The sequence below is a fragment of the Odocoileus virginianus genome, chromosome 4, assembly GCF_023699985.2.
Source record: "Odocoileus virginianus isolate 20LAN1187 ecotype Illinois chromosome 4, Ovbor_1.2, whole genome shotgun sequence".
Lineage (NCBI taxonomy): Eukaryota > Metazoa > Chordata > Mammalia > Artiodactyla > Cervidae > Odocoileus > Odocoileus virginianus.
Genome location: NC_069677.1, coordinates 83,352,498 through 83,361,190, shown reverse-complemented (window position 1 = coordinate 83,361,190; position 8,693 = coordinate 83,352,498).

Sequence of the window (8,693 nt, the reverse complement as noted above, 5' to 3'; positions counted from 1 at the left end):
ACATTTGTGTGTGCGTGTGTACTCAGATTGTAGCCCACCAGGCCCTCTGTCCACCGGATTTTCCAGGCAAGGATACTGGAGCAAGTTGCCATTTCCTCTCCAGGGGATCTTCCTGACCCAGGGATCCAACCCGCGTCCCTTGTGTCTCCTGCATTGGCAGACAGGTTCTTTACCAGCTGAGCCACTGGGGAAGCCGAGTGTGTGTGTCGACAGAGACACAGGAAGGACCTGAGGCCCCGCTTCTGAGGACAGGTGTGAAGGCCTCACCCTGGGGCCTGCTGGGGGTGGGCTTGGGGTGAGGCCACACCCACTGCTGCCCCAGAGAACATTCTAGATCTTTCCCGGAGCTGGCACTGATCACACTGGTCTAATATCAGCCGAAATGTTTTATAGTTTATGACATGCAGAAATTGTGTAACCGTAAGAAGTTTGGGAGAACTTTGGAAACCATGCATCTCGGTGACTGCAGCAGCGTCCCTTCCAGTGTCTCCCCGTACCTACTTTCTGAAGCTTGTGGACTGACTTGAGTGGTTTCTCCTGCCCCGAGCCTCACCAGCCCTGCTGTGGGCAATTCTCTCCCTTGCCTTGGGGTCTGCTGCAGGCGCCCAGCTTCCAAGTCAAACAAAGGGCCTCAGCTCCTCAAGCGAGGCTGTTACCTGCCATGGCCTCTTCAAGTCTGTTTTATCTGCAGAGATAACAGGTCTTAGGTTCTTGCGGGTTTGGAGAAGAAATCGAACCATATTGTGCAAAACCAGGAACGTGAGTCTGGGTGGCAGGGGCCCAGCTGAGTGGTTCTGAACACACGAGGTGGACCGGCCTCGGCAGTGTCAACACCCCCACCCCCAGGGCCCAGGCGGGCCCCTGCCCCATCCCTGCAGGGTTTCCGGGAGCCGGGCAGACAGCACAGCTGCCCTGAGGGACTGTCTGCCAGGGAGTAAGGGAGGAAGTTTGGGGCTCAGGGCCCTGCAGTCCCCCACTTGTAGAGAAGAGATAAGACAGGCAGCCGGGTGCTGTTGTCTCTTCCTCTCGCTCCCCCAGGGGCCTTGCTGACCCCTCCCCAGGGCGCTGGTGTCATTCATGTGAAGTCTGAGAGCAGCCTTGGGGGAGCGGGCCTTCCCCACAGCACTGCAGGGACCACAAGGAAGGCTGCCTGGTGGAAGCACCAGAATTCCCCACCTCCAGGGTCACGAAGGGGGTGCTATAGGGACACACTCGGCCGGAGGATGCAAACCCCACCCCCACCCTCCAGCTGCGCCTGGCATCCAGCATCGTAAGAGGTGAGCGAGAGGTCAAGATCCAGTCGGACCGGGGTGGGGGGGGGGGGGGCAGGGCAGGTAGCAGGGCTCCTGCAGGTTTGAACAGATCCACCCCACCACCCCGTGACCCTGTCCTGGTGGCCAAGGTCTCCAGCGGGGAGTCAAGGCCCTGGAGAGGGGCTAGGAGACTTGGGGACAGGAGGCTTGGGGACAGGGCTGTCCCCATGAAGGGCAGGGTGGTGATAGGAGCCCCGCACGCATGCTGGGTGGTTGCTTCAGGGAAGCACGGGTCACTCGCCCCAGGGTGCGGGCTACAGTGTCCTGTGCACCTTGGTGCCCGGAGGCCAGGCGAGTCACTCCCTGGTCTCAGGCCTCTGAGGGGCCCCGGGCCCCTGATGGGAGCCCCCCGGGGGGACCCTCTGAACGGACTTCTGTGCCTCCCCGACCCCTGAGTCACCAGAAGCCTTCAAAAGTAAATGTGAGGCAAGAGGAAGTTGCCACCAGGCCGGTCGTCGGGGTTAAAACCCAACCATAGAGTGGGTGGAAGCTGGGAGGAAACGGCTGGCGTCCGCAGCCAGGAAGGGCCTGTTGCCCAGGCCGTGCTGATGGTGTGGGGCGGGGGGAGGGGGAGGCCTCCCCTTCGTCTCCCTCCCCTCCCCCTCCCTCCCCTCCGTGGAGCAACAGCGCCCCCTCCGCCTCGCGGACGTCCTCACCACAGCTCAGGGCAGGGCAGCACCTCTTTCTAGGGAAGTGATTTTGCTCAGTCGTGTCCAACTCTCTGTGACCCAATGGATCACACAGTCCATGGAATTCTCCAGGCCAGAATACTGGAGTGGGTAGCCTTTCCCTTCTGCAGGGGATCTTCCCAGTCCAGGGATCAAACCCAGGTCTCCCGCATTGCAGGCAGATTCTTTACCAGCTGAGATACCAGGGAAGCCCAAGAATACTGGAGTGGGTAGCCTGTCCTTTCTCCAGGGGGTCTCCCTGACCCAGGAATTGAACGGGGGTCTCCTGCACTGCAGGCGGTTTCTTTACCAGCTGAGCTTGATGCTCCTCTTTTCTCCTTAGCTGTCCTCCTTCCCCTCTCTTCCCACCCTCTTCAGGCAGCAGGTGTGGAGGCGGCCTCCCGCAGCCCCTCGGCCACAGTCAGGGCCTGGGTCGCGCCAGGACCCCCAGGGCACGTTCCCCCCCTCCCCCAGCTGTGGGACCCTCTCTAGGATCTCGTGGGGGGCTACCAGCTTGCTCCAGCCAGGGGCCAGGCCCCACAGACAGAGTCACGCCCAGGAAGCCCAGCGGAGCAACAGCCCAGGGCCTTTGTGAGTGGAGGGTGAGCGGGTTACAGGGGCAAGGAGGGGAGAGCAGAGCATACCACTTCCCACTATGGTCTCCACAGGAGCGCCTCGGTGGTGATGTCCCTGAGACTGGTGATGCTCCCCACGGGTGACACCCCTAGATGGGTGATGCCCCCAGGTGGGTGATGCCCCCAGATGTGTGATGCTCCCACATGGGTGATGCCCCCCAGATGGGTAATGGCTCCTAGATGGGTGACACCCCCAGATCGGTGAAGCTCCCAGATAGGTGATGCCACCAGATGGGTGATGCTCCCACATGGGTGATGCCCCCAGGTGTGTGATGCTCCCACATGAGTGATGCCCCCAGATGGGTGATGCTCCCACATGGGTGATGCCCCCCAGATGGGTAATGGCTCCTAGATGGGTGACACTCCCAGGTGGGTGATGCTCCCAGATAGGTGATGCCCCCAGATGGGTGATGCCTCCAGATGGGTCATGCCTCCAGATGGGTCATGCTCCCACATGGGTGATGCCCCCAGATGGGTGATGCCCCCAGGTGTGTGATGTTCCCACATGGGTGATGCCCTCAGATGGGTGATGCCCCCAGGTGAGTGATGCCCCCAGATGTGTGATGTTCCCACATGGGTGATGCCCCCCAGATGGGTAATGGCTCCTAGATGGGTGACACCCCCAGATGGGTGATGCCCCCAGATGGGTGATGCCCCCAGATGGGTGATGTTCCCACATGGGTGAAGCACCATCTGGCCTGGGCAGGTGAGGAATGTGGACATGCTTCGTGGGCCGTGGGGACACCCGTCGGGCCTCAAGGTCTTTGCTCCTCAGCTGTTAGAACAAGCTCACACCTACAGAGGATGAGACAGGCAGTGTGCCTTGCCATGGGCAATGAGTCCCCCAGAACCTCCTCTCCACATGCTTATAGCACTGTGTCCACACAGTGAAGGTGGCCAGTGGGTGACCCCATGTTGTGCCCCATGCCACCAGTCAAGTGCCAATTCTCTGGGCAGCCTGTTGGTGTAATGTCCAGAACACACAACCGACTGTTTCAGGCCTGGCTCTGTACTCTCGGTGTCCAGGACCTTGGTGGGGGCTAGTCCTCCTTGGCTGATCTGGGCAGCTTCAGAACCCCCACCTGACTCCCTCTCGTCCACCTTCTACAGTCCATCTGCCTCTGTGCAGGCCCAGGGTCCAGGCCACGTGCAGTGAGGTCTCTGGTCTGAGGCAACCATATGGATGGAATCCAGAGGGCCTTCCTCTGTCCCATCGTGGGGTGAGAGTCCCCACGGCCATGGTCAGCTGATGGGTCGGATGGCACTGCCCTTGGGAGCAAAGTCCACTTTGCTGAATGCTGGTTCTGTGGTCTGAAATGGTGCTTTCTGGGAAGAACTGTACATTTATCTTTGCAAACGCTATTTTTCAAGGCAGAAAGAGCTTTTTCCTGTGTCTCCTGATTCAAGGCTTCCCCTGACTCGGGGTAGGTAGGCAGAGATTACCCCCATTGTCTAGATGGGGAAACTGAGGAGGGGTGTCTCAGCCACCTGGTGGATGAGAGACCCATGGGCACAGACCCAGGCCACTGCCCATTGCTGAGCCCTCGCCGCTGAATGTACACCGTCCGGCCCCACCTAGGGCTGCTTCGACCCACACCAGGGTGAGCCATCCTCCACAGTCTCCAAAAATTCAGATTCCTCCTGATAGAACTTTCTAGACCAGAAGGGCCCAGAGGATGGATTGATGGGGGCCCCAGGGATAGAGTGATGTGAGGAGTGTCCCAGAAGCCTGGCTTCCTGAGAGGTGATGGCGGGTGTTTCCAGAATGTCCTGCTCCTTCCTGGGCGTGGGTGATGGAAAGCCGCCTTCATTTATAAACACCAAAGACTCAAACCCTCTTAGCATCTGTTGAACAAAACCCTTTTGATTTCTTTTTAATGCCTCAACTATCGAGTGAATTCCCTCCCAACTTAGAACATGATTCATCAAGAAAAATGTTTTCTGCAGCTACACATGTGGTTTCCATGGCGGTGCAACTCAGCAGAGGTTGGAGCTGGGGGCATCAGACTGGCCTGGCTCCTGTCCCCGCCCCCAGCATGGAGCAACCTCTCCCTCCAGGCTCCGGGGGCTGAGAGGTGTGGACCAGTCATGCCAGACTGCCTGCCCAGGAGGAAGCGCTGGTAGATGGGGCATTTGAGTCACGCTACCCTGCAGGCAGGACCCCTCGAGGAGTGACTCAGGTCCTAACTGACAAGGGGCTTGTGCAAGCCGGTGACAGAAAGGCAAAGAGCAAACAGAAGAAGGGGCCAGGATGGGAAGGGCAGTGCCCACTGATGCCCACGCGTGCTGGCCACTCCGGATGACGGGAGGCCCCCTGGGCCTCAGCCTGCAGAGTGGGTGGGGCACACCCGCAAGGGAGTGTGAATTAGAGCCAGTTCATTGCCAGGAAGGCATCCTACAGACGTATTTGGAAAACCAACAGGAAAACGATGGGTTTTAATTGAAAAAATGTGGCAACACCCCCAGAAAAATCAACAATAGGGATTGTTCAGAAAATTATGGGATCCCTCACTGTCTGAGGTCCACCAGCTGCAGAGAACGGAACTGGACATGCAGGCCTGGTGTGAGAGGCATAGGGGGAGTGTTGGCAGTGGGGGGCTCAGGGGGATGGGCAGCAGCCGGGGGGGGCACAGGGGGAGGGTTGGCAGTGGGGGGCACAGGGGGATGGGCAGCAGCCGGGGGGGGGCTCAGGGGGAGGGTTGGCAGTGGGGGGCTCAGGGGGATGGGCAGCAGCCAGGGGGGGGCTCGGGGGGAGGGTGGGCAGTGGGGGGCTCAGGGGGATGGGCAGCAGCCGGGGGGGGGCTCAGGGGGAGGGTTGGCAGTGGGGGGCTCAGGGGGATGGGCAGCAGCCGGGGGGGGTCTCAGGGGGAGGGTTGGCAGTGGGGGGCTCGGGGGGATGGGGGCACAGGGGGAGTGTTGGCAGTGGGGGGCTCAGGGGGATGGGCAGCAGCCGGGGGGGGGCTCAGGGGGAGGGTTGGCAGTGGGGGGCTCGGGGGGATGCGGGCACAGGGGGAGGGTTGGCAGTGGGGGGCTCAGGGAGATGGGCAGCAGCCAGGGGGGGGCACAGGGGGAGGGTTGGCAGTGGGGGTGTGTGGGGGGATGGGCAGCAGCGGGGGGGGGGGCACAGGGGGAGGGGCAGCAGAGCCTTTGTGCAGACCCGGCAGTTCTCCCCACTTGTCAGGGGAGGCTCTGGACACCCAGCTTCTGGCCACCAGGTCCCTGGGCAGGAGGGGCTCAGCCTCATCGCTCCTGCGTTCACAGCCCTTGGTGCTTCCCTGGGAAGCTGAGGGGCTGTCACCAGGCTGCCCCACCCCTCCCACCCCAGCTGCCCCGAGAAAATCCATGAGTCTGACTGGCCCGTGTCCCAGAGACATGCGCTGGCCTGATTTACTCTGTCATGTTGCTCAAGAGCCAAGAGTCGGGTCCTCTGGTCGGTTGGAATCCGATAGAGGCTGTGGTTGTGTTTGAAAAAACAGTGAAAAGGCAAGGAAATGGAGAGAGAGGAAGGGGAGAGGGGGGGGCGGGGGAGGGAGGGGGAGGAGAGGGAAGGACCCTCCTGACAGACGGTCTGTGATGGACACTGTGTGGGGGCTGCCCTCGCGTCCAGGGTGGTGGGGCTGGGCCGCTGCCCATCTGATAGACCTGTGGCTGAGGGTCGCCCCCTGGCTGGCACTGTGACATGGCCTGTCACAGTCGGGGAGGGGGGCTGGCATGGGGGACCACACCATGCCCCGTTCGAGGCTGGTCGAGCACTCATAACCGTCTGCTTCACCAAGTTCCCAGGGGCTTCGGCTGGGGTGCTTCCTGTCTTTGGGGAGGGTGCCCCCACCTTTGTTAACAAGGGCATTTATTTGCCCTGAGTGGGTTGGGGGGGTAGACATAGGGTCTGGAGGACAGGCTGAGACACAGGACCCGGCTGCAGGTCTGGAGGGGTTAATCTTCCCCCAGCTACCTCATGCTGGCCTCTGGTTCTGTGGAAAAACCAAAACATCTGGCAATAAAATGTCTCTAATGGGCTCTGAGGCTGCGGGAGAAGCTTGGCCGCCTGCCTTGGAGACGGCGAAGGTTTAGACAGAACTTGGGGGCCCGTGGGAGGCCCAGCCAGGACCCAGGGGGAGGGGGCTTCCCAGGCAGCTACAGACCCAGCCGCCCACCACCGTCTCCCGTGGGCCCAGAGCCCACCCGCTAGGGCCCCGGCTGCCAGAGCATTCCGGCAGACAAAGGTCACTCCTGCCCTGCTGGTATTTGGGCCAGGGGTCCCGAGGCAGAGGCCCTGTGGGGTGGCCAGCCCTGTCCTGGCCCCTTGAAGGTGCAACCAGGCTCCAGAAGGGCAAGGCCCCCATATCCAGGGTCCCATACACAAAAGAGGATTCCAAGGAAGGAGGATTGGCCAGGCGGAGGATGACCTCAGCCCTGGGTCACCGTGGCCCCTGGCCAGCAAGCCCCCCTCCTTGCTTCCTGCCCTGATATTCCCAGAACCAGAGCATCTGCAGAGGGCCACTGAGCCCCTTCGACCCTCAGCCTGACCGAACCACAGCTCTGGGAAGCTGCCAGTGTCCAGCCAGCTTACCCCAAGGTCCAGAACCCCAGGAGCCGAGGCAGTCGGACTGGAGAGGTCCAGCCCTGTCCCCTGATGTGTGACCTCAGGCCAGCCACATCAGCTCCAAAAATTGTCCAGAGAAATTCCGCCTTGCTCGGGGTGGGAGCTGGTGGGGGGTGGGGTGATAACGACAGCAGGGTTGGGGTAGGGGCATGGTGCTGGCCTGGAGTCTTGCTGGCGAGCTCCCCACGAGGCCGGGGGATGTGGACACTGGTCCAGTGGGCCTGCCCTCCTGAGCCCGAGTCCACGTTTGGTCTCCATTTTTCCCACGTTTTGCATCACCTCTGGGATGAGTGGCGCTGAGCGTGCGTGGGGGGCAGGTGTGTGCTCGGGGTGAATAGCTGGGGTTCTCTGGAACACATGGGGCCTGGTTGACCTCTGCTCATCCTCGGCCGTCCAGTCAAACCCCAGAGAGAGTGTGCAGAACAGAACACTGATGTTCCAGGGAAAGGGGCCTCCAGAGGCCATGGTTTTAAATTATTCCAAAGAAGCACCATTAAAGCCTATACTTCCCACTATGTGTCAGTGAGCCCGGGTGTGGGACTGACGGGGAGACCTAGTCTGCCCTGTGTCGGGCTATGGGTGTGTGCAGGGTCTGGGACACCATCCAGGGAGAGGCTGAGGGAGATGAGGCCCTCATCTCTGACTCCCCAGCCATGAGGCTGACACCCCCAGGCTTCAGGACTGGGACTGAGGGTCTCTGTGGGCCATGGGCTGGCACCAGTGGACACATGTGGAAGCAGGCGCTTACATCTGACACTGGCTGGAATTGGGGGGGGGGGTCTCTGTCTGTGGGCCCTCTGCTCACCCTAGGCCCTCTCCCTGGGCGTGGCAGGAGAGTTGGGTGCAGAACTCCTGGTCAGCACCCCTTCCCTCCCACCAAACCCGCTGGACACTCAGGACCACGGGGGATGCCTGGAGAAATCATACATGGTCACTTGGGACAGGCGAGTGTGCTGGGCCTGGGGCGCCCTCTGCTGCCCACAGGGGCCTCGTGCAGAAGCCGCCCCCCCCAACCCCCCCACCTCCGCCCCGCCGCCTTGGCCCGCCCAGCCTCGTCCAGGGCCTGAGGCCCCAAGGGGCAGGTGGAGCATCTGTATCGAGGTGGGAGCGCCCAGCGGACGGCCATGGACAGAAACGTCAGGGCAGGCATGGGTCTCCTCAGGGGTGTTCCACCGTTTTCTCACATGTTCTGGGCAGCTCTTGTTCAGCTTTGTGCTCTGTCTTAGGTTATTTTACTATCGCAAGCAGGGTCATCTCCCCCCCACACTGAGTTCATAACCTGACACTTTAGAATTATTTTCTGGGGTCGTTTATCCTGCGTTCTGGAAGGTTTCACAGGTGCAGTCCAGTCAGAGCTGTGTCCTCTTTTCCAGGTGTTTTGTCTCTACAGCTTTCCCCATCCATCCCGTTGGCCTCCTGCACATGCCAAGTAGTGGACACGGAGGGCCTGGCAGCGCCCGGCTCAAACCCTGTC